The sequence below is a fragment of the Quercus suber genome, unplaced genomic scaffold (genome assembly GCF_002906115.3).
Source record: "Quercus suber isolate HL8 unplaced genomic scaffold, Cork oak 2.0 scaffold_199, whole genome shotgun sequence".
NCBI classification, from domain to species: Eukaryota; Viridiplantae; Streptophyta; class Magnoliopsida; order Fagales; family Fagaceae; genus Quercus; species Quercus suber.
The window spans coordinates 83,367-102,278 of NW_027069657.1; the positions used below are offsets into that span (position 1 = coordinate 83,367).

At 37.6% G+C, this 18,912-nt stretch overlaps 1 long non-coding RNA gene across 4 annotated transcripts; it reads right to left on the reverse strand.

Annotated features, from left to right (window-relative positions):
* Positions 1-467: 467 nt before the first annotated feature.
* Positions 468-17,856, reverse strand: LOC112018553 (uncharacterized). 4 transcript variants are annotated; one of them, XR_010631147.1, is made up of 4 exons: positions 17,001-17,856; positions 16,571-16,641; positions 15,076-15,143; positions 468-5,779 (listed from the first exon to the last, which is right to left on the reverse strand). It is a non-coding gene; the product is annotated as an uncharacterized LOC112018553 (long non-coding RNA). The 4 variants fall into 4 exon arrangements; XR_010631146.1 differs by lacking the exon at positions 468-5,779 and adding an exon at positions 11,679-14,328; XR_010631145.1 differs by lacking the exon at positions 468-5,779 and adding an exon at positions 14,638-14,896.
* Between the last annotated feature and the right edge of the window lie 1,056 nt (positions 17,857-18,912).

Sequence of the window (18,912 nt, forward strand, 5' to 3'; positions counted from 1 at the left end):
GGATTTGTTGGCCCTTCGGGGATGCTAGAACTGCTCTCACTCCATTTCCAATGCTATTGTCAACTCCATTGAAATAAAGCTTCCAACGCCATGGTTCTACATTATTTGGTTCTAGCTCTATTGCCAAAACATCCTCTTCTGGGAAAAGGGATTCTAAAAATGCTAGATCATTCAATGGCTCGTCTGCAAGGTAATCAGCTATGGCTTGGCCCCTGATGGTCTTTCACGTCACAAGCACAATATCAAACTCAGATAGCAACATTTGCCAATGAAAAATCTTCCCTGTGAAGGCAGGCTTTTCAAAGATGTACTTAATGGGATTCATGCGAGAAATCAACCACGTGGTGAAGTAGAGCATGTAATGACGTAACTTGTGCAAGGCCCTTGCTAAGGCGCAACACGTCTTCTTAATGGTGATGTAATTGTTCTCACAGCTAGTGAACTTCTTACTCAGGTAGTATATCGCCTTTTCTTTTTTATAGGTTATTTAGCTGGCCTAACATGAAACCCATGGATGCCTTTTGCACTACTAAATAGAGAACCAATAGACATCCCGATGTCAGGGGAACCAGAATAAAAGGGTTCAACAAATATTGCTTAATCTTGTCAAAGGTCGCTTGACATTCATATATCCACTCTATATTCATATCCTTCTTCAAGAGCTTGAACAACGGATTGCACGTGGCGATTAACTGCGCTATAAAGCAGGCTATGTAATTAATCCTTCCTAAGAAGCTTCGAACTTGTTTATGAGTTTTTGGCACAGGCATGTCCCTAATGGCTTGGACTTTTGCTAGGTCCACTTCAATTCCTCTCTGGCTGACTATGAAGCTGAGCAATTTCCCTAAACTGGCTCCGAAGACACACTTGTTAGGGTTAAGCCAAAACTTGTACTTAACAAGGCTCTTGAATAGCTTTCTTAAATCTATCAAATGATCTCTAGGAGTGCGTGACTTGGCAATCATATTGTCCATATGGACTTTGATCTCCTTGTGCATGACATCATGGAACAGGGTTACCATGGCTTGCTGGTAGGTTTCCCCAGCATTCTTCAAATCGAATGGCATGACATTGTAGACGTATGTTCCCCAATAAATGGTGAACACTATTTTGACTTTGTCTTCTTCAGCCATCTTGATCTAATTATAACCTAAGAATCTATCCATAAAGGAGAAGAATATGTTAGTCATTGTGTTATCAATCAGGATATCGATATTTGGCAAGGGTAGATCTCATTAATCGATGCACATACGTACTCTCCCACCTTTCTTTGGCACAGGAATAATGTTGGCAACCTGATCAGAGTAGGCTATGGTGGTAAGAAAACCAGCTTTCAACTACTTTTCAACTTCTTCTTTGATCTTTAGGATAATCTCTGACTTCATCCTTTAGAGAGCTTACTGCACTGGAAGGCATTCAGATTTAACTGGAATCCTATGGACAACAATCTTGGTATCTAGTCCTGGCATATCTTGATAAGACTAAGCAAAGATTTCCTTGAATTCCCTTAGCAAAGCTATGAGCTCACCTTTCAAGTCTTTGGGAAAGTTTACCCCGATCCTAACTGGTTTTTCTGTCTTGCCTTCGTCGACTAGGTTTATCACCTCTGTCTCTTCTATATTGGGCTTGGACACTTTGCTCTCTCTATTCAGAGCTTCTAGGATGTCTCGAGGTAAGTTTGGGACCCCTTCGATTCCTTCAACATTATGATCCAACTCTATTGTCTCATTCACATCAACTACATTTTCGTTATGGTAAAAGGACAATGTACTCACTTGGAAATCAAAATAGATCCTATAGAGTGAAACATATACAGAGAAACATAAGATAATTTGCACACACATATTCATAGGAAAGCAAATAAAATAAGATGCAAGAATTTTCTGAATAATACGCTGAATATTTCATTAATGGAATATGGGTAGGGGCAAAACAAAGTTCATGCCTAATAATGATAAAAGGGAAATGCTTTCTTTTTTTGTTTTTTTAGGGAAAACAAACTGGAGAAATGAATAGGGAATACAAATAAAACAGGAAATAACATAAGCATGCAAAACAAACTACATATGCCATTCTAACTCTCTCAGTTTATCGGGAGGCCCCATCACTCGATGATGGAATACTTCTTACTCAGCCGGTGCAACCACAAAGTAAGGCCCAATGGTGCAATAGCCTGTTGCCTCGCCTAGCATCCCTAGTTAGATAGTAGAAGTCAGATTATTCAAGAGATATGATAGCATTCACGGAGAACTCTTTGGGACAAAGCTAAATAATGCAAGCTAGATCAGGCTCTTCATCTTCCAAATCCTTGAAAGGTTCTAGCATAATAACTTCAGCTAGAGCCAGAAAAGTGGTTCTGATATGGGGAATAGACATCCCTAAAGTGTCGCACTTTCTCTTCTTTCCTCTGGAAGCTTGAAAGAGTTCTTCATGAGTGAATTCGTACCCCAAACCAAATCTTCCTCTGTTATCTAAGAGTTCAATGAGAACAGGGCTCCTATGCCCTATGGCTACGAGGCCTCTCCTTTGCAGCCATTAGAATTGTTGCAGACCAGCTGAACTGAGGCTCAGAAGCATTGTGAATCATGGAAACTAGCTTGAAGCTATGGAAGGATGCTTCTGTAAAAGCATTGGCATCTATGTAGGGGATAGATGTCTCTTGGAAGAAAGTCATGGGCTCTTTGGCCATAATGGTAATCAACTAATTCTCAGAGATGAACTTGAGTCTCCTATGGAGGGTAGATGTGACTGTACTTGCTGTATTCAACTAGGGCCTCCCTAAAAGCATGTTGTATGGAGAGTTAACCTTAATCACTTAGAATTTAACCATGAAGGATCTCAGGCCGATCTTAATCATAGCTCGATTTCACCTTGCACTTTGCAAAGTGTGCTGTCAAAGACTCTGAATATCATAGTGCTAGGCTTAATAAGAGACATATCCACCATTAGGTGTTCAAGAGTGGCCATTGGGCAGACATTCAAGGCTAATCCATTGTTAATTAGCACACTTGCGACAATCATGTCTTCACACTTGACTACGATATGCATGGCCAAGGTATGATCTCTACCTTCTAAAAATGAGACTTGCTTGGTGGCCAACACCAATGATACCATACCCTCGAAGGACTCTGTAATACCGATAGGAATATGTGTTTCCTTCAACACCTTCAATAAAGCTTCACGATGGACCTCGGAAGATAGCAACAAGGCTAAAATAAAAATATAAGCTGAGATTTGTTTAATTGCAAAATCACATTATAATCGACCTTTCAACTGGTTTTCAAGAATTTCTTGTTTTCTTTAGTGGTGACCTTATTCCTGACTAGCTCGGCTCTGCTCTGCTCTTGCCAATCTCTTTTCTTCTCTTTTCCAGTTCCTTGAGAGTATAACAACGACCACTCCTGGTGAGTCCAGCTAGGTCTAAAGAAACATTGAAGCAAACCTCTTCTTTTCTAGTTCGGGTGGAAATCAAAGTCACATCGTATTTCCATGGGACACAATGGCCATCTTGGTAAGGGAAGGGCTTTGGTATACAGATGACCACACCTCCTTGAGTTTGTAAATTTCGTGCCAGGAGAACATCTTTGGACTAATGATCATTAGGCTGGGCAAAGCCACTTCTAAATCTTGTAGGCCAAAAGCCCTTGAGATTCCTTGGATATACTTTGGCAAAGCTAAAGGATCGAAACCTCAAATGGTGGGGATGATAGGGGTTCCCTTCCGGATAAATCCTAAAGATGGCTCTGAGATTGCAGGTAGTGCTATGACTAAAGAAGTAAAGACTTCAATGGCCGACATGGCTTGTCCTTTCTTTTGAACTGGCCTCTGAATCCACAGGTGATTCTATAATCTCTTCAATGATGATCGAAGTCAGAGGAGTTGGAGGAATCCTTCATTAGCGCTCTTGCAAGTATTTGTCCCAATTCTTCCTTGATCCTATTGACATAGCACTGTGGCTAGTTCTCGCTTGGGTATTCGACAGGCATAAGGTGGCTTCCATGCAATCGCTCCTTCGCACGGATTCTCTTTCGATCTAGATGATATCACGATCGGCTAAACTCTAACCTTGTGCTCAGAGCACTCTACAATCAAATAGGGCATGTCAGTCCCCACTATTATAGAATGAGCAAACTCCCTAGTCAAAACCTAGAGCTTCTGTGTTCTCGAGAACAATGTGACTTTCCTGGGCTAGGGCTCGCAACATGGCTTTCCAAGGGAACGAAGCATATAAGAAATCAGGGATCCTCTCCTCCATTATAAAGATATCATTCACATTTCCTTCTCGGTAAGGAGGCAAGGGGTTAATGATGACATTCGGCATGGCCGCATTGTCGAACTGTACTAAACTAACTTGTTGTCAATGAGATCCTGGATTTGGTTTCTCAAACTTGTACACTCTTCTAGGATATACTTCTCGGCTAAAAAATGGTGTTCACATTTCTTGGATGGATCAAAACTAGATAGAGAAGGATCGTCTCTAGGTCTCGTGAATATTGGGGTCACTAGTTTTTTCTCCAATAGATAGGCATAAAGCTCTGCCATAGGCATAGGTAACAAAGTGAAATTCTGTGGTTCCTTGGGATATCGAGGTAGATCAAGCCTTACCCTCTGATTAAATGCTCCATAAGGTTCCTAAGCTGGCTAAGCTTATTGCTGACAAGGCCGGGCATTTAGGGCTGTGTAAGTAGAAGTAACAGCCTTGAGCCCTTCAAGCGCTTTGTCAATCACATGAACATTTGCTTCCCTTTGCATCCGGTTGCCTTTTTCACATGTTGCTCTATCAAAGGTTCAAGATCGACTATCATGTTACTCCTAATACCCTAATCGATACACTCCCCAATAGGAACCAAGCTTGTGAAGTGAGTGACTTAGGCACTGATCATCTTCTTGTAATAAGGAGGCTTAAGGTTATCAATGAACCACTTGATCATCTCATCTTCTATCATGGGAGGAAGCACTTGGGCGGCTAGCTCACGCCACTTTTAGGCATACTTGTGGAAAGATTCCACACTCTTCTTTTCTGTCCTCTAAAGAACTGTGCAATCAGGCACTATCTCAGTATTGAATCGGTAATATTCAAAGAATGCATTAGCCATCTCTCTCCAACTAGAGATCTTTTCAAATCTCACATACCAAGTGGCTATAGGGCCAGTCAAGCTATTAGGGAAAATCTAGCAAAGCAAAGGATGATTGTCTCCATAGGGTGTCATTTTCTTACAAAACATGTACAGATGAGCACAAGGACCTCCAGTGTCGTCACACTTGATGAACTCAGGTGCCTAGAACTTGGGAGGCATAATAACGTAAGGGAAATTGGTTAGACTATCTAGATCGACACTTCCTCGAGCACTAGAGCACTCAATGATGTAGATTTTCTCAACTAGGGTCTCAACTTAACTTTTATCTTGACTGTAACCAAAATCTGAGGTCTTATCCTTAAGAAGAAACACTTCTTGGTTATTCCCCTATTAGGTGAATTGTGGTGTAGTTTGGTCCTGATTCGGCTTTGGCAATGGCTGGTTCTCATTTTCAAAATGAGGTGCAAAGCCCTCTGGAGTGGGACCAGATGATCATCAATTCCCTCCTACAACTAGTTATTGCACTATGTGCATTATTTCTGCCATCTGCTCTTTCAAGAGAGCAATTTCTTGAGTGTTTTCCTTGATAGGGGAAGGGCCACTAGTAGACATCTCTTTAACACGAGACCTAGTGATGATAAGATCATGGTGTGATGGTAGCATGAACCATATTCTTTGAGCAATCTTTTCTCTTTAGGAACCTGGAAAGGAAAAGAATGGGATGGGAAAGAAATGGGGTACATTTGAAAATTTCACAATATGGAAACACAAAATAAACACGAAGTTAGTTTAGGTTCTTGCTTATTTAAAATGCACCTATCATTTTTGAAATATTGGCTTGGACCTATGATCGAGTATTTATCATGGTGAGTTTCAATAGTGATGTAGAATTAATGCACAAGCTTAGCAAATAACCAAAACTTTCATATCATGCTTAAAATTACGGGATGGACCCTTCTCTTTTGATTACATGGAAAAGTAATGCTTTTACAATGTTTTGACTTTTTACAATGCCTAAAGTGCAAACACCGCATTTTGTAACCCTTACGACTCGAACCCCTGTTCCCCGATAATGCTTGAACTCTATGGCCCAAGGCCAGTTTAGAGCCCAATCAGATATTAAGTTGACTTAAGGAATGTTAAAATGGAAAATATAACTTTTTAAATAAACAAAAATCTATTTTTGAAAAATCAAATGAACAAAGTGGCCCTCTGCCTACATACGCAGGCACATTCTTACGTATGCAGCTAGGGTTTCAGAAGCATATGAAAAGCAAGTTTTCTGCAATAATGACTGAGGTTTGGAACGAATCTCACATTGTCTGGGAATCATTCCAGACCTCATTTTTTTCAACTATAAAAAGTCTTACATGGTACATTTTCAAAACACACAAAAATCCAATAGAAACAGCCTAAGATTCACTAGAAAATAGTGAATCAAAAGGGAGTTTTTCACAAAATACCCTCAAGTCTCTTTTTTCTTTTTTTTCTTTTTTTTCTTTTTTTATTGGGAGCTTTTCTAGTCCCAATCCTTTGAGTTTAAGATTGCTAATCACTATTTCATTGAATTGTGATAGATTTGACTAAGAAGAACGGTCAAAAATCAAGGCTGGGAGCTTTTGCTTTAAGGTATGCTTTAAAAACTTTCCTTTTCCTTCTCTCCTTCAATCTTTATTTTAATCTCTTTCTTTTGCTTATTTTATGTTTACATTTGTTTGTTTAGGTTAGTTTTAGGTTTTCTTTCTACCTTTAAGCATGATAGCTTACTAGATCTTACGTTTTAGATTTCTGCTTTATTTCTATGTTGATTAAGGTTTCTAGGTAAGGATTTGCGTATGCATGATCAAGCCTGCACTCACAGGCTAAACTTATGCGTATGTAGACCTGTTCTAACATGCGTGATGCCATTACCTAGAAAACCCTAATTTTTGTTTGTTTTGTTTTGCCTTTACATGTTTTTCTGTATAAGCCTCTTTCCAAATGTTCCAAGCCCCATGACCGTTTGTTTGCCTTTTAACATGTTTGTTGTTATCACATGTTTAGATTAGGGTTTAGGTTATGGTTTTCTTACTTTTAATGCTATGTCATTCATTAGCAATGTTCATGTATTTGTGTTAGAGTTTTTAGATGTATGATTAGCGTTTCTAATATGTTAACATTTTGTTTTAGACATGTTTTTTTTGATGATATGCTTGTTGTCATGTTTTAGTTGTTGTTTTGTTTTAGATGAATGCTAGGGTTTTTTTTTAGATGTTTGGCACTCTTTTGTTTGGATAGATGGATAAGTATGTGTTTAGGGTTAAAGTTGCCATGTTGTTTGCTAGATATATACTAGTGTGTGTGTGTGTGAGTCTAGAATACAAGTATTTAAATGGTTTTTGTAAGGTTGAATTTTATCAACCATTTTATTGGTTTTATTCCATGCCAATTTGCTTGTAATTCAGTATTTAGAAACCTTATATTTAGGTGTGAATCATGTAAGGGTAGTGCCTGAGAGTGTGTGAAAAAAAGCTCAAAAGTGTGCAACTCAACAGGGCCTCGCGACTGGATCTCGCAACTGGCTTGCTGCTTGCAAGTCGCCAAAGGAGGCATACGTGTGAAGCACGCAGAGGAGCTAAAAAGTCACGCCAGCTGGAGCACTACAGGACAAAACTTCCAATCTGGCCATTTTGTTAGTTCGCGACTTAAACTCGCGACTCAGTCAAGTTAAGAGGCCAAGTCGCCAGACCACTCTGTTTGGGAAAAACTGGCTTTTCGCATTCCAAACACACACTAGTATAAATACCTCTTATACCCACGAAATGTAGAGAGCTTCCAAGGAGAATTTTAAGAAAGAAACTCTAAAGAAAAACAAGATTGACTCATCCACAATCTTCATCCTTTGATTCTCCAAATTCTTCTACTCTCACCCTCTCCATTGTTACGTCCTTGAGAGGTACATTAGTCAAATCATTTTCTCACCATACCCATATCTGTGAGAATGCTATTTGGTGCTTAGGAAGCAGTTAGAAAGGGACCAATTGATATTGGTTAATGTTATAGGCTATAGCGGAATCTGGTAAGCTAAAGAAGACAAAGATTCGACATAACCTCGTTGAAGCAAGAAGCTTGGAGGGCTTAAGTACACTGGGTAAATTAGGCTTGGAGGGTCTTCTACTGATCATGTATCCTAACTTCATTCTTTAATGGATTATTAACCACTGGGAGGGCAACGAAGAGGTTTTATGCTAAGGACTTCGGTTTCCTCTTCCATAACACATCGCTATATTGTCTTTGTGTTTGCATCTCTCTTCCCTTAATCTTTGCCATTTAATTTCTATTGTGGTTGTGGTTTTATTTAGTTTAGATTGTCTTATCAATTCTATTTTAGCTTATTCTCATTTTCCGCACATACATTGTTTGATAATAAGCTTGAATCGGTAATTTGTAATTTAGGGTCTAAACGTTCAAAGGTGTTTTACACATATATTGAACATTCATTTTTTAATAGGGTTAAGATATAGGACACAATGATGAGAGGCCAACCTTAGGGTTGGGTGATCTTGGGTGCCTAACTCCTTCCCAAGGGCGTACCTAAACTCTAAACCCAAACTCTGGTAGTAAGATCAAAATTCCTTCCTTAAAAGGACGCTATATTCATGGTTCCTATAACTAGGTGACAACTCCAAATTTAATATTCCCTTTCCTTTGCACCCACACAAGATCATGGGCTGTAGACAATGTTCCCAACAGTGGGCCTTTTACAATACAAGGAATTTCAAATTTACAATGAAAAGGTTCATTATTGATTGCTTTGCCTTCTAAAGGAAGATCTCAAACTCTTGGCAATGTCCTCCTTGGTGTAGAGTTTTGGCTACTTGACACAAATTTTATCTGTACACATTTATATGACGGAGCCATTAGTGTATGCATGCATGCCTGAGTAGGATTGGAAACCCTTAAGGACCGGGTATGATCTAATGTGTGAGCAATGGGGTTGCTTCTCCCTAGGGGTTAATCACAGGTGCTATGTAAACAAAATGGATAGAAACTAGAAAACCTACAACTGGAAACTGGACACTTTCAACTTGACTCATTTTGAAAACTATCCAATGAAGGATATCCTACACTAGGCTGGGATGTTCACTCGGATTTCGCTCTTCCTAGTCCTTAAAGGTTTGACATAGTCTAGGCCAACTATATAAGACACGACTTAACTGGTAAGTTAGACCTATTCTTAGGGAGGACCTTAATTGTTAGGACATATGTGAATCATGTTAGGAACATATGTCACTATAGAATTGGCTAATCCTTTGACAAAACACACTTTACTTGTAATTGGGTAGATCTAGAAATGAGGAATTCAAGAAGATATCCTCTACTGAAACTGCAAAGAAAGCATGGACCATCCTCCAAACAACCTATGAAGGAACTAAGGCTATCAATGATTCAAATCTTCAGAGGCTTACCACAAGCTTTGAAGAGATTAAGATGAAGGAGGATAAGTTATTCGATGAGTTTTGTGCCAAGCTCAAGGATATAGTGAACTCAGCCTTTAATCTTGGGGAAACCATTCTAAAACCCAAGATTGTTAAAAATGTGCTCAGATCTCTACCCAAGAGATTTCATGTCAAGATCACTGTAATTAAGGAATCAAAAGATATTGAAAAAATTCCTTTAACAGAGCTGGTTGGCAATTTGCAAACCTATGAATTGGGTTTGACATAGGTTAGGAAATCAAGCAAGGAGCATGGCATTGAAGGCCAAGAGCAGTGATACTGATGAGTCATTAGACAATGAAGATTCTAAGATGAAATCCTATATCACCAGGCAATTCAAAAAGTTTATGAAGAATGCCAATGCTAAAGGATTTGACAAAGACCGCAAGTAGTCCAATTCATCTAAGTTCAAGAACCAAGACAAAGGAAAGAAGGATTCTAGGAATGGTGGTCAGTACACTATTCCTTCAGGACCAAAGTACTTTGGATGCCAAGGCTTTGGTCACATGAAACAAGAGTGCCCTACGTATCTCAAGACCACTAGAAAAAGCAAGACACTTGCTGCTACTTTGAGTGATGCCGAGCCTGGGGATGATTCTAATAATGAGGATGATGGAATCCTAAATGCCTTCACTACCACTATAAATCCTACTAAAGGGATTGTTGAAAATGTGGATGATGAAGAGGACTTGGAGGAGTCCAAATTTAAGAAGATGGATGAACAAGATGACATCCACATAGCCAATGTAAAATTATACAAGGTCTCAGAAAAACATGAGAAGTTGTACAGGTTGGCCACCAATAGCACATGGCATGACAAACAAGGTCTAGGCCTAAGTACATAACAAGACTTAAAGCACGCAAGCACATGAGAGATGGCATAAAGCATGTAGAACTCATCGATCTAAGCATGTAAATACACCGATCTACACATATAAGCATGGAGATATGCATGTAGGCATGTGAATATACATCTAAGCATGTGGATGTAAGCATAAAGGCATGGGAGAACGCAAACCCAAGCATACAAGCATGTGACCGACATGGACATAGGCATAAGAGCATAGAACGTTCATACAAACATGTAGATCTAAGCAAGGCATGACCATAGACATGATATCAAGCATGTAGGCACATAGACCCAAACATCAACACATAAGAAATAAGGATCTAAACATGGCATAAAGTATAAAGCATGAAGAAAAGGCAACTAGCACATGAACAAACAAGGAAGCATATGGAAATAAACCAAAAACATGCTAGAAGCAAAATAAAGCAAAGAGCATGCTAGATAAAGTAATAAATCATGTTATTAAGGTAAGAGAAAGCAAGATAAAAGCTAGATGAAGCTTTAAAGAAAAAAGGGTATGGATAGGAGTTAAAAAGGTACATCCATGCCCCTTAAACCTCAAATCCAAGGTATGGAACCAAGGAGAGGAACTTGGAAGGTATGAACACTACCTTGCATTTTTGGTGAAGAGAATAATCAAGAGGCTTTGATATGTTTTTTGTGTGCTTTTTGTATTTGGAAAAGAGGAGAAAAGCTCAAAATTTGTCCAAGCAGAGAGCAGGCAGCTAGAAAAGTATCCTTTTCTTTGGTCTAGATGGGGTTGATCTTGACACCCCTAGATATATCTTGACTTCCATTTTCTAAAGAGGTCTAGAACTCGAAAATCCAACAGTCAAATCAAAAGTTATGGCTCCCGGAAGTTAGTGGTGCATCGATCAATGCGTTAACCCGGTTTTCATGATATTTCAGCCGTTCTAACTCCAATTTCGACCCATGAATAGTCGTTGGACTAATAATTTGATAATCTTTGCAATGGCGTTGGTTTCAACCCGTTCTGACAGCCGGATCAAAATTAGGATTTCTAGGGCCCGTTGGGAGTCAACTCCGAGTCAAAGTTGCCAAAAATCTCTGAAAAGCTCGGGTTTGATGTAAAGTATGAAAGGTGTTGTTTTGAGGGGATTTTGAATTTGTTTGACTTTCGGTCAACCTAGAGTTAACCAGGGGCATTTTGGTCATTTTAGCTAAAAAAAAGGCACTTTAGGTGCTCTAATGTCCAAATAGGTTGCACCATGTCATTCTGGATATTCTTGCGGCCCTATGGAAAGAATGATATTTTTGGATTTTTTGAGGTCTGACACGCAAATCGAGGCAAAAAAAAATACGGTATCAATAGCTACCTCTTCCTTATCTAACATCTCGAGTGCAATGAGAGGTGTCGGATAAAGAACATGATTTCAAATTTTGTTGCCCCCAAATTGCATGTGGGGACTACTCACAGATCGAGACTGGATTTTACTTGACTGGACCAATCAGCTGCAACTGCTTCTGAAACATTTTCTGGACCTGTCTCTAAGTTCTAGGTGAGGAAAAGGCTCTCTTTCTTTTTTTTTTCTTTTTTTTTTTGGGAAGTTTGACCGGGTCAACCGGTCAACATTGACTTGGTCAACGGTGACTGGCAGCCCTTCAGGGTACACCAGGCTGACCCGGAGGCCCTGGAAAGTGCGCTGGGCAGCCCAGGCTGTACAAAGGCTTATAAAAGCTCCCTTTTGACTCATTTTAATCTCATTTCACTCCTTCCTTTGACTTCTCACTTCTAAAAAGTTCACTGGAGCAACTTGCAAACTTAGTGGGTCCAGCTTATTTACTTTAGTCTACTGCTTCAGTCTCTTCTACACTTGAGGTTAGTGTCTATCTTTCTTCTTCTCTTCTTTTTTCTGTAAAATGTTAGTAGCAATACTACTAGGGATGCATGCTAGTGCTTATTTTATTTTTGGAATTTTCATAAGCATATATTTTTTGCCATGATTTATACCATGCTAACTTAGGAAAATGCATATATTTTTTGCTTTTTGTCTGTGTTATATGGGTGTGCAAATATGCAGGAATTTAAATGTCAAAAATAAAATGCGGAACATAGGTAAAGGGACTTACCTGGTAGTCAAGAATAGTGGAAATGGTAAGACGTACGGCACGGCCACTAGTTAGCCTCGGAATAGGATCAAACAAAGAGTAGGTGAACACTCCTTCCTTTTTCGTGAAGAAATGGAGGAAGCCATGAAAGAACAATGTAGCAAAAAGCAAAAGGGGTTGAAAGCAGAAGAAGACGGCAAAAGGTGGAAGTAAAAGAGAAAGAGTGTACTGGAAAAGATTTTTTTTGAAAAAGTGAAAAGGTGCTTGGAGTAAAGGAGTGATGGCAATAATGGCGTGAAGAAAAAAGTTGAAGAAGATGAAACATAGAAAAACGCGCCAGTTGCCAAAATTCAATTTTATAGGAAGATTATTTGTTCAGTTATTAATAGGAGTTATGGGAAACATAAAAAGAGGAGGAAGTGGCTTACCCAGACACTTAATCCTCAATTACCATGTTCCTTGAAAAGAGGGGAAGTTACAAAAGAAGTGGGATATGTGGAATCAAGACACCAGAAGACACTGTGAAGGGCTAGGATTCTAGAATAAAAAGGAAAAAGGACCCTGAAGGAAATAAAAGTACCAACGACAGAGCCTTGGGAAGGCCAAAATTTTGTTTACTTACGCATAGGCTGTAGGCAACCCACGAGCTCAGATGGCTAAATGTTGAGGTCCAAAATATCACAAGTGTTGTGTTGAGGCCCAAAACATCACAAATATTGGAATCTATAACCCAATTGGGCCCTTAAAGAAATGCAAGGCCCAATCTGCCAACCAAGGCCCACTTAAAATAAGCAAGAGGATGCCTAAGGAACCTGGGATCCTTGAGAAATACAAAAAGAGATCAATTGGGATTGAGAGAGCTCAAGGGAGCATGCTCATGGACACAAGGAATGAAGATAGGCATGTCCCATCAGTCGCCTATGGTTCAAAAAAAGACTAATGACTTAGGAATTAGCACTTCATGAAAAGAAGCCTAGTACCTCAAGGAACGCAGGAAGGTGGACCATGAAGGAACGTGGTTAGGGATCTTTCAGCCTAACAGAGAGGAATCTACCCATTTAGAAAAAATGACAAAGGGTGAAGCAGCCAAAAATGTGAGACTGAAAAAGAGCATCTAGAAGCTTTGGGAAGAGAAGATTGAAAGTTGGCTCTTAGGACCTCCCAAAAGAGAAAGGTCAACTGGGGACTTTTTGAATGGAAACCTCAAAATGGGGAAAATAATGAGAAAATAAGGAAATGACCAGCCACCAATGTTGCTGACAACATTGGTTTTGGTACCCAGAGCAGCAAATGGAGGGAATCAGTGGTACACCAAAAACCCTAGAAGGTACTATAAAAGGGGGTGAAGCCATCAACAAAATTCATTCAGCAACAAGGAATCAAAGCAAAAAGAATCTTTGAAAAACTTCTTTAAATCTCAAAAAAATAGAAAAGGGGAAAAACATTGTGAGGGATCCTAAGACAAATACTAGAAAATACACTTGGATTCAAGGGGATTCAAACCTCACAAGTCTTGGAAGCCTAAGTCTGTGACTTTTGCACTTATTTGAACCTTGTGACACATCCCAATGAAAAAAATGGTCCAATGTACTAAAACTCAAAAAATAATGAGATAGTATTTATCATTCTAAGGATCCCCTGCATCTTATTTATCCTTTTTTTCATTCCTTATTGTTCCTTACTGTACAATTCATATATATTTTGTATGTATAAATGTGTATATGTTGTAAGAATCATATTTTGTGCGCAACTTGGTTCGTAATCAGCCCAAAATAGCTACGGTGAACTAAGCTCAATCCACCAAACCACGAGCATAAGTCCCAGGATCCCTATTTCTAGTTGGGCCTGGATACTGTCAAAAAAAAAAAAAAAACCACAATCTCCTTAATTGCAGAAAAAGACTTCTGCTTTTATATATAGTACTAGTCGCTAACCCGTGCAATGCACGGGATAGTTAAATAGAAATTAAATATATTTATTTTGTTCAAGGTATTGACTTGAAAATATATGAAAATAAAAACAATTTATTCAAAATAAAAGTTCACATAAAAATAAAAATAAACACAAAACTTGTAGAAACCTAAAACAACATAATTTCTACGCTTCCAGTCAACAAAAAATTATGTTACCCACCATTAAACAATATTCTCAATTTTGCAAATATTCTTAAACCTACCAATTTCATTGAAGAAACCACAGTACACTCTCAGTAGTTCTATCACTTTAAACAATACAACAAACTGAGCTATACAAAATATTGGTAACACAAATCTCATAAATGATGTAATGGCATATTATCGGAGGTAAAAAGCAACAAATTTGTAATCCAAATGGATAGTCTATCTATAAGTTGGAGTATGTATATCTAAAAGCCTATCCTAGTTCAATTGAAAAGGCATCTAAAATTTGGTGGAGTGCTCCTGAGTTGAACAATTATATAGGATAAAACAGGAGAAAAAAGAAAAAAAAAATAATGAGACAAAATTTAGAAGGAAAAAAAAAACATTTATATACAATACATTTTTAATTGATAAATAGTAGTAAGAATCAAACACAGCTAACATTGATTAAATCATCAATAGAGCATCACATTTCTTACCTATCTTCCTCCTTACGACTCTCCATGTATTATGGCTTCTAGAACTCATAAGAAATTTCATCAAACACCTTGTGTACGTGTAAAAGAAACAACACTTAATGAAAGTGAACATTATTAAAAATGTCTATACTCAACTTTAAAATAGTAGCATAATAGTCATAAATCATTGCAAAACTACAAATGTAACAGAAAAAATTCCAAAAAATGTATCTATTAGTACTTCCAAATTTGCTTAGCCCATATCTAACAGATCAAATAGCTTTAGTGAATTTCTCAAACGATTGGCTCAATCTAAAATACAAATAGATTGTACAATAATAACCTTATGAATTGGGATGGCTCCCACTATTCAATTCAAAGATTCAACTTAAATTAATCAAGGACAACCAAAAAAAAAAAATCACAAAATTAACACTAAATGTATTATGACCTTGAGAAAAAAAAAATTTAATTCCAAGAGGATAGACTTATCAGGATATTAGAAATCTCAAGCAAGAAGTTCATGGACTTAATCGGCAAAACAGATCTCTCAACTCGGAGTTGCAACAACTAAGGCAACTGGTGTCCTAAGTACCAGAATCGGCAGAGAAGATTAGAGTTTTATCTCACAAACACCATATATGCTTGTTTTACTATGATGGTCACCTTTTTAACACAGATTCTTTAGTTTTTTTTTTTTTTGCTATGCATATGTAACCAATTTGCACCCAAAAATCTGGGTTAATGGTCAATTTCTTTTAGCCATCATCTCCTAAAGTCCATGCTTATCAAATAGCCTGTAGCTAAGCAAACTACCTATTTGGCTAATCTCACCTCATGTATTGATAGCCACAAATATCCTACACTAATTCAAGCAAGTCTAAAATAAAGCTCATACAAGTCTTAAAAGGAAGGAACCCAATATTAAGTAAATCAATTTCAAGTAATATGACTTTCATTTCCTTCATTCTATCCTCTATCCAAACAGAGCTTTCCATTCCATTCTATTAAATGCTTAATTTTGGTGGCACTGAATTTCTGCCTCTGTATATTGTTTGATGTTGGGACAGAAATTCAGTTTGTTTTTCATGTCAGCTGTACAGTGTTTGGTGGCTATATATGCTGTTTTACATTTGATAGAAAATGTTAATAAAAATTGTGCAATCAGTCTTTCAACATTAATAATTTTAATTGAATCAAGGATTCCATATTTTTGGGTTTTACATGTTGCCAAAAATTATCAATCAGTCAACAAATTATTTCGAATGAGATTCAGGAAGCATGAAGTAATCCACCAAAAAGAAAAAAGGAGAGCCATTAAGGCATATTGCAAGAGTAGAATTTAAATTGGTAAGAATTATGTTGAAATGCAACTCATATCCCAACAGCCCACCCAACCAAACTTTAAATCAAATAAAAATTAAATCAAGCCCCAAAGAAAGTAATGGAGAAACAGAGACATCAAAAAACTATAGATTCAAAAATAGATATGGAAGAAGTAAAAACATAGCTCTACCTTTTCACTTTGCTATGCACTTTGCTATTGCTGGAATTTGTAGATAGCTTCTAAACTCTATGGACTTGGTCCTTCGATGTGCATGGTAGAAAGCAAAAAATAAAAGTCAGTAGTAGGCTGATAGCTATGGATCTTAGCTTCCATGGTTATACCAAAATTAAAAATACAAACCTTAGCATAACTAAAAAATTAGAATCAAACAAAACCCTCAAAAATGTAGATGCTACTCTTAAAATTAGATAAAGAAGTAATAAAAACAATGAAAGTCTTGAGATGAAACAATTAAACTAAACATAAAACCAAGCTTCAGATAACAATTACCTAAATATCAGTCATCTTAATCACAAGCATTCCACCATAAAAAATATCTTGTAAAGGGAAAAAATTTATAGAACAGAGAATCTAAATTTGAAGAGAGATAGAGATAGACCTGGTGAGGCCAAGTGGCCAATGATGAAAACCGAAAAGGCAGTCACACCCTCTGCCATAGATGGACCTATGGTAGGATTCGCTTAACGGTAGGGACTTAGGCAACCATTCAAATGGGGTTGTTTTGCCTCGGGTATTGGGTGCTTCTCTGATTTCAATCAAAATACAGCCATGAATAAGCAGATATTCTCAAACCCAAACTTGGAAGAAGAAGAAGACGTGGAAACTCTACCAAAAAAAAAAAACACTTAAATTAAGACGAAAGAGAAAGAGGAAAGGAAGCGTTGGGGCTCAGGAATTTAGTCAAACACTTTGAGGGTGAAGGGTTGGGTTTCTAATCTCTTCAACCACACCCTCAAGTGGGGTTGTTCTGCCTTAGGGTGTTGGGGCTTCTTTGATTTCAATCAAAATACAGCCATGTATAAGCAGATATTCTCAAAACCAAACTTGAATTTCTCTACAAACTCACCCCAAACTCAAATTAGCTACCAAAAATAAAAATAAAAATTCGATACAATGGTAGAACCCAACAACAAACCCAGTGGTAGAAACCCAGGTGTCTACAAGGTTGTGGGAGAGAAGAACTGAGGGTGAGAGAGGGGGAGAAACTGTTGTGAATGAGAGATGGGTAGCACCGACAAATGTAGAGCTAGAGAAGGGTGGTGCCGGAGAAGGTGGAGCCGTTGAGTTGTGGGAGAGAAGGACTGATGGTAGCCTGCGTTTTGGACTAAAGGTGGAGCCGTTGAGCTGTGTTTTGCGTGTGGGGGAACAGCAGAGTGTGGGTCTGCGTTTTGGAGGAAGGAGAAGACAGAGGAAGGACGAGGCAGAGAGCTACGTGTGGGGGAACCGCAGAGCCATTTATCGGGTTTTAGAATAGTTTTATTCTACATTTATGTTTTTAGGGTAAAATATCATTTTCGTCCCTAAACTATCACAAAAGTTCGTTTTTCGTTCCTAAACTTTCAAAAGTTCGTTTTTCGTCCCTAAACTATCACAAAAGTTTATTTTTCGTCCCTAAACTTTTAAAAGTTCTATTTTCGTCCCTAAACTTTTTCAAACATATTGATTTTCGTCCCTCCGTCTGATGGAGTGCTGACGTAACTTTGACAGAATACTGATGTGGGAGGGACGAAAATCAATACATTTGGAAAAGTTTAGGGACGAAAATAGAACTTTTGAAAGTTTAGGGACGAAAAACAAACTTTTGTGATAGTTTAGGGACGAAAAACGAACTTTTAAAAGTTTAGGGACGAAAAACGAACTTTTGTGATAGTTTAGAGACGAAAATGATATTTTACCCATGTTTTTATTTTTGGTTTTAGAAATTTTTTTTTTTTTGTGTTTATAGTTTTTTTTTTTTTTTAATATTGTACTGATGTAAAAAGTTGCGATTTTGTGATAGTTTAGAGACGAAAATGATATTTTACCCATGTTTTTATTTTTGGTTTTAGAAATTTTTTTTTTTTTGTGTTTATAGTTTTTTTTTTTTTTAATATTGTACTGATGTAAAAAGTTGCGAGAGTTTCAAAAGTTTCGATTTTATATATATATATTGATAAATAAAAAATGTTGATATGAAAAATTGTGGAGAGAGGAAAGGCTTCGGTTTTTTATATATATATATATATATAGATTAGATATGATATGATACATTGATTGATTGATTAATTGATTATCAAGTTTACCTTAAAATGGGTTGAATACAGTGTTTGGCAAAGGGTCTAAACCCAACCCCCCCAAACAAATACAAATGACACATAAAATGAATACATCAAAATATTGTCAATGCAATTTAAATTTATGTTCACCAACATCTAAAATACTTAACAATTTTAAGTATATAATATATTTCTGAGTTATAGCTAACACGAATACATCTAAAAACGCCCAAAACTATGAATACATTTCCCACG